Below are 7,622 nucleotides of genomic sequence, written 5' to 3'. Positions count from 1 at the left end.
GTCACTTTATGTTAATGTGTTAAATCCACTGACGAATATTTTCATTATAATGATCATTCTCTCATGCTTAGAGTTCAAAACTAAATGAATGCAGAAAACAGCCGGCAAAAACCAGAACACACTCTTCAATAAACTGTGTCTGGCTGCGTGTGTGCGTCCGTGCGTGTGTCTAGAGTTGGCACCGGTCCCTGTCTGCACCTTCCATCTGTTTACATTGTCTTATGCTTGATGAGGCGAGACCACTCATTTGTCAAACAACATGAGGGGGGTGGAAATGGAGTGTGTGTGTGTGTGTGTGTGTGTGTGTGTGTGTGTGTGTGTGTGTGTGTGTGTGTGTGAGGCAACAGGGGGACAATTAGATATAGAGACTAATGTTGCAGATAGGTTAATGACAGTTGTGAATATATTAGTGTAGAGGACAAAGCAGGTTCTGCACTCACATTCAGAGTAAAAGAAAGCTCATTTCATAATTATCATTAATGCTGTTGTTGTTGTTGTTGTTTTTGTTGCCCTTGGAAATCATTAAACGCTTACTGATATGATCTTGAAGCTGCAAATAAATAAATAAATAAAGATTTGGAGTTTAAATCAATTTGAATCCTTGATACTTCAATCAGTTAATGTCTGCAACACACATGCACACACACGCAAAGACAGTGCGCAACTGGACAGAATGCAACATGGGTGTCACCATCTGGAAAGGTTAGAGGTTAGAAAATGGGGCCACTGGTCACTCTGATGACATCTGGAGTGTCAAACACATATACACACACACACACGCACGCACGCACACAATTACATTTTGATAATTTCATAAACAGCAAACATGTTTCCAAACATCCAAATTTCAGTTTAGGTGAGCTGTGCAGTTCCGGCTAAAGCCGCTAGGTGGCAGCAACTTTCCTTAAAACGCGCAAATGCAGACTGGCGCAACTCATTAGCGCGAAGCATGAATACAAACACCTCATCAGATCTATTAAAGTCTCTCAGAAGTGAACTTTTCATTTTTAACTTTATCGATATATCTTAAAATAATGACATAAGCTTTGAAGATTTAAAGTGTAACGAACCAGAATTCCCACCAACAGTATAGATGACAAATATTAGTATAACTTAATGAATTGTGCACATTAATTTCTGGACTGTTATCTTTATGATGTTGAAGGTTAGTAGTGTTTTAGAATGAGCGTTAATCTGACAGATTAGCTTGATCAAGGTAATCTGTGAACATCTACAGATCCGGAGAAATGGTGATAAGGGAAGGATTTTCTGGATTTGCAGCATTTTTAATGACCTCCTCTCAATAAGACTGAGCTGCAGCCATTGGAGACATGACACCAGGAATCCTGTCTGAGGTCAGACTCCCAGGGCAGCCTAAGAATGACATTTTGACCTTTGAAATTCAGACTCGGTCAAATCTGTCCGATGTGGAGTGAAACAGATTTTCTTTATTGACGTTTATCAGTCACGTCACCTGTCGCCCTGGTGACGTGTGTGGAAATGGTGGACACAGGCCCATCCTGACACGACCCAATACAGCAATATAGAGATCTTTTCAGCAAAACACTATTGACTTATTGACCAGACTCAAGACAAACAAGAGCTTCTGATATTGATGTGTCTCTCATCTAGAACTGTAGCTGGAACATTTGTTTCAGGTTCTGTTACAGGCAGAAATGTTGACTTAAGGTTTCCTGCATCGAAATTACAATCCTAACAATGACATTAAAAATAAGAATGGGAAATTAAGAAACAACGTATTCCCTGTGGTCGTGGTCTTAAAGAGGAGCTGTGGTCAGTAATTTATAAGGTAGGTAACTATCAAAGTAATAGATTATTATCTGTCACACAGTCTCACGAGTTTGTACGGCGATACTTTCTGGATGATAACCCTAACCCTAACAAGGCTGGACAACTTCCCAATCACCATCTCTCTCTTTCACATGCATGCACGTGCACAGGCCCACCCACACAGTTATATCCATTCTTTTTGGTTTGCTGGCCTGCTCTTTGTCCTCACAATTACTCTTAACACAAAACAATAGCTTTGTCTTAGCCTAATACACACACACACGCACACACACACACTCACTCACACACACACAAACACACAGACACACGCACACACACACACACACACACACTATGACTTTCCATCTGTCTATGTAAATCGATTCTGACCTTTGCTGAACTCTGGCTGCACAGTTTGACAGTTAATCACTTGATAAGTGCTCTCTCTCTCTCTCTCTCTCTCTCTCTCTCTCTCTTTCTGCATGTGTGTTCTCCTTCTCTGGCTAAAGCCGTGCACAAACAACCACGTGCACAAACTCCCCTGTGGCACCGTGCTCTGCAACCGGTTCATGTTACCATGGAGATAAAGACCTCGCTGTACATCATTGTGATGGGGTTGCGGCAACGTAAAAAGGTCAGAGGTCATGGGCGGGGCTGAGGCGTCCCGAGGGCTGAATTCTCCCGATGTTGACGAAGTTAAGGAAAGAAGAAAAACAAAGAGGGAAGTTATGGACAGTCAGCGAGCGAATCTGATTCCCTTCAGTCAGTGTAAATAAAAGGCTTCATGCTTGGAAACACGAAGCCACGTTTAACATTGACAGTGAAGATGAGAACACAAAAACAACACAAAAACAAATCAGTGCTGTCAAATTTTGTCCTTGGAAACGTTTCATGTATCATTTATTCCCATCCTTGGCCCCAGAAACTGAATATCAGAGGCGTTTTTCCTGGACGAATGCAGAACGTTCCAGTTGTTGCCTTATTTGCGCTGTAGAAATCCCCGTTTATACGACTGTCGTTTACATTTCGGTTCCTCATAAGTGCCCTGTCGCTTTTTAAATGACTAATTAAAATTCTGAAAGGAAACAGCGTGTGTGGTAGGAATTGCCAAGGTCTGAGAACAGGGTGACATTATGAGTTACAATACACATGCATGCTAGTGGGTGTGTGAGTGTGTGAGTGTTTGTGTGCGCTGCAGACTGCGAGAGCATAAAGTGGGATGGGGGGGGGGAGATAAATGCTGCTGTCGTGCTGTGCGGTGCGCTCCGTCACTTTGATAAATCTCACAGCGAGCTGACGACACCTGCTGACAGTACACTCCAAATCTGATTGGCTGGAAATGCTCCAGGTCAGGAGGATGCTAATGGATATGATGTGGACAACACACACACACACACACACACACACACACACACACACACACACACACACACGGGGGGAAAGAGAAACAAATGGGTCACACACACTCAGATAACCCTGCACACTCATCCAAGTACAGGACTTTTGTGTGTATTGTTAGCAGAGCAATTACCTTGAAGGATGGAGTCTGGCTCACCTCGTACGCCACCAGCATATTTGCATTTGCGTGATACAAACATTTTCATGCAGACAATTAGGCAGGAAATAATGAACCCAAAAGGACGCACACATTACGGCCCGTGCGTGCGTCTCCTCACATTTCCGCCTGCGCCGGAGAGCGACGAGCCACATGCGTCGAAGGATCGCACCCTCCGCCGCTTTCTGTTGTTGTTGTTGTTCATCATGTAGGTCACGGAGATGCTCCTGACTCCTGCAGCTTCTGTCCTCCCTTCGCTCCAGAGTCTCACTCAGCATCACGTCTGATTTGCTTTCAGAGGATTTCAGAGAAGCGGCGCAGACCGAAGGGGACCAACACAGGGAATATGAGAGCGGAGAGGCCGCCGAGTGTGTGTGTGTGTGTGTGTGTGTGTGTGTGTGTGTGTGTGTGTGTGTGTGTGTGTGTGTGTGTGACTAAACCTGGTTGAAGTCTCAACCTTTGAAGAATTGGTGGAAAATGTAAGGGAGGACTTCAAAAGAGCAGCATGAAATATACAACATGCCGCCGCCGCCGCTGCCGCCATTGTGGCGTGGAGAATCCTTCTCCCTTCAGGTTTTTTTTCTCCTCTTCTCATGTTCATGTGAAATGCCAAGTTGCAGGAACTCAGATTGTTTTCAACCCCCTAAACTTTGGTTTCTCGCCGCCGTAGGAATCATCTCTCTTTTTGACGCCAGTGAATGTGATACACCTCCTCTGTCCACCTCTCCCTCCATCTGCTGCTAACCCTAACGTCATTGCATCCTTTACTTGCCCTATCTGTTATTCTTATCTTGCTGTCTCCACCTCCCCGTGCACTGCTACGTGCATGCACGTGTGTGTGTGTGTGTGTGTGTTTCTGGTCGATGCAGATGAGACAGTGATATATAGTTTGCTGCGAGAGGACATCAGATCATCCACCACAAACCCACACTGGCAGATGCTGTCAAATACCCACATGTGGGCAAACACCCACCCACACACACACACACACACACACACACACACACCCGCATGGAACATACATACATATACACACAGCGTCTAAAGAGATAAGGGAGTCTTTGAAGGTGGAAATTAGTTTTGGCGCCTGGCTGCTCCTGCCTCGCAGGTCAGGGGAAAAAAATCCTCCAGTCACACCAACATTTACTGATAAGACAGCTACTGTGTGTGTGTGTGTGTGTGTGTGTGTGTGTGTGTGTGTGTGAGTGTGTGTGTGTGGGTGTGTGTGTGTGTATGTAAGTATGTATGTCCTGCTTACTGGTAAATGTACCTTCATTACCTCTCCCCTACCTTACTAACCTTTGTGCATGGCGCACGTCTGATTGTGTGGCTGAGAACGCATCTCCATCTGAATGTGTGTGTGTGTGTGCGTGTGTGTGTGTGCTTATAGATTCCATTTATCCAGTGAGCCTCTCTTGTGGCAGGCCGATGTAATTGGTGGCAGATAAACAGTGTTTAACAAACACCCACACACGCACACACACACACACACACCAATCAGAGGGGATTTACAGTGTGTAGTTTGAAGCCTAATTGCTCTTCGGGCCCCTGTGAGAGTGCCGCTAAAGCCATTAGCTGCTGCTATTCTCAGACCGTTCAGTGTGTGTTGTGGGGAGCGTGTGTGTCTCTTGAAACTGAGCGTGCGTGTTGCTCCTGTTTATGAAAAAGCGCGCGTCTCTTATTTGCTTCTCGTTGCTGTGCGTGCGCCTGTTACTTCAGCGTCCCACCCCCCCCACCCCCCCGCCTCCCAACCTGGCTTCCCGCCAAACTGGAAGAGCTAATTGGAATTAGAATATTATTCCTCAAAGGCCGCTCGTTTAGTGTTGGCGCTGAGTGCTAACGAGTAGCGGGCGAGGAAGAGGCGGGAGAGCGCCCTAACGATCTGCGCTAACAATGTTTTATTCTGATTTTTAATGAGGGGTAATCACTCAGCTGGAGAGGAAGAGCAATGGGGGGAGAAAAAAACCCAGAAGTTGATGGAGAGATGGGGGGACGGAGAGCAGGAAACAGTAATTATCTCCTCTCTGAGCTGTGAGTCACATCTCGTCTTCCAACCTCTCCCAGGGAAATTAGAGATGCACCCTTAGTTCATTTACTTAGTCTCTCCTACCTGGCAGTTATTATCAAACACCCATCAGGCATAACGTCACACAGCCCACCCCCCACCCCCAAGGCTGCCATGGACTCCCCCTGTTCCCTGAGGGTGTGATGTGGTCTCTGACATCACCATATCCTGTAAGCCTCCATATTTGTCCATCAATCAGGCACCGATTGTCAACTTTATCCTCCCACAATCAACAGTCCAACGTCGTTTTAGTCCAACACGGCCGAGAGGAAATGACGTATATTAACTGGTGTCATTTCTAGTTGTAAGCTAACGTTGTTGGCTATCACCTGACAACAGCCACATGCTACTGGATGCTTCGCGAGATTTTGATGTAACAAACAGGATCATCAGTCAGGGACGATTGAAGGAGCCGTTTTGGACTTTGGATGAAATTTGGACGTAGACACGAGAACACAACTAAAACATCTAATGAGCGCAGACTTGGTTTACTCTTCGGTAAATCAGGAGTGAGCAGATGACCTGGCGATAACATCAGCTGCCTAAAGAATCCACAAACTTTCCCGTCGGGTCTTAGACAGAATCGGCTGGTTCGGCCAACAACCGCTCGGTCCGACCGATCAAAAATCAGCGGAGATGAGGACAGAGACAGAAATCCACAGAGTGACGGAGTGATACCACAAATACTAGGAGCGTGTGTGTGTGTGTGTGTATGTGTGTGTGTGTGTGTGTGTGAAACAGATGCTGCTCAATGGAGAGTGAGAGGCCAGTGGTGCATGTAGAGTGCTTAGAAAGGGCAGAGGCCAAATCGATTCTCTCTCTCACACACACACACACACACACACACACACACACGCGTGCGCGTGCATACACGTATTCTACCAGAGGGTGTGAGTCTGTGAAGGTGGAGGATGAGGCGTGAGGAAGACAGCTGGAGGGGGAGGAGAGGCTGGGGGGGAGTGATAGTAGCAGGGGAGACGTTGAGGTGGAGATGGATGGAGGGGAGATAGAGGCTGATTATTGCTGAGCACCGACAGAGTAAAAGCCCCATGGGTGTGATACCATCACACACCCACACACACACACACACACACACACACACACACACACACACACACACACACACACCCACTCTTCAAGTAAACACATGGGTTTCCACCCTCACCCACAAAGTGATGGAGCTGGAGCTGCAGAGTGTAATACAGTTAAAGCCCCATTTGCACCACCATCACCTCTGGACGTCTCTGTCTTTTATAGCCTTTATTTTGTCTCTCCTCCCCTGATCATATTCAACTCCCAGCCTAATTCGCAGTCTTCCTCTTTCTCTTCGTTCTGTCTTTCCCTCTCCTCCTCCTCCTCCTCCTCCTCCCCCTCCCCTTTTCTTCTCTTCACTCCCCCACTTTTCTCCCGTTTTATCACAGCTTCTCTCCACATGAGAGGACTGCTCGGCCCCTCGGAGCAGAAAATGGAGGCTAGTGGAGGGAATCAGCCAGAAATTTGAAAAAAAAAAAAAAAAAAGGAAAGAGGGCAGCAAATATGTCACACAAACACATATGTATACACGCACGTGCACCTTAAACCTGCTCTAAAATATTGTTTTAAGTTTGAACTTATTGCACAGGCTCAAAGTGCCTCACCAATATATATGTTGGTGATTTTATGACTTTATTTGTCCATCCATAGGTTACAGATAACACATTCAGTTAAATGCTTATGGAATAATTAGGGTTCAGTGTTTAACCCTAATAATACTCCTAGTTAACGATGTTTCTTTCACCAAACCTAAAAAGCGCAAAAATGGAAAATAGAAATCATAAATGGGGGGACAAAGCGAAGTTTTTATCAGAAGAGGAGGATTAGGAAAATCAGGTTGTGATCTTAATCCTTGCTGCAGTGAGAAATCCCATAAAAAGTGTTAGTGAGATTAACCAGCAGATTAGCTACGTAGCCACGCACATATTTAACTGATTAAAACCCCTTAAAATCTGGACCCTGGGGAAGGCCCACTGTTTATGATCTCAATCTGCTGTTGGCTATTTTCTCTGCCATAATTATGAGTGTGTTTATGTATATGTGTGTGTGTGTATGGGTGTGTGTGTGTTGTCAGACAAAAGTGTCAAACTAGCGGAATGAAGATAAAGGATTAGTGTTACCCCCGGGGTGAGGGAAAGTTTTAACGCCTAATGAGAAAATTTTCATTTTTTAATCTGT

Source organism: Takifugu rubripes, chromosome 21, assembly GCF_901000725.2.
Source record: "Takifugu rubripes chromosome 21, fTakRub1.2, whole genome shotgun sequence".
Taxonomy (NCBI): domain Eukaryota; kingdom Metazoa; phylum Chordata; class Actinopteri; order Tetraodontiformes; family Tetraodontidae; genus Takifugu; species Takifugu rubripes.
This window is presented reverse-complemented; position numbering follows the sequence as displayed.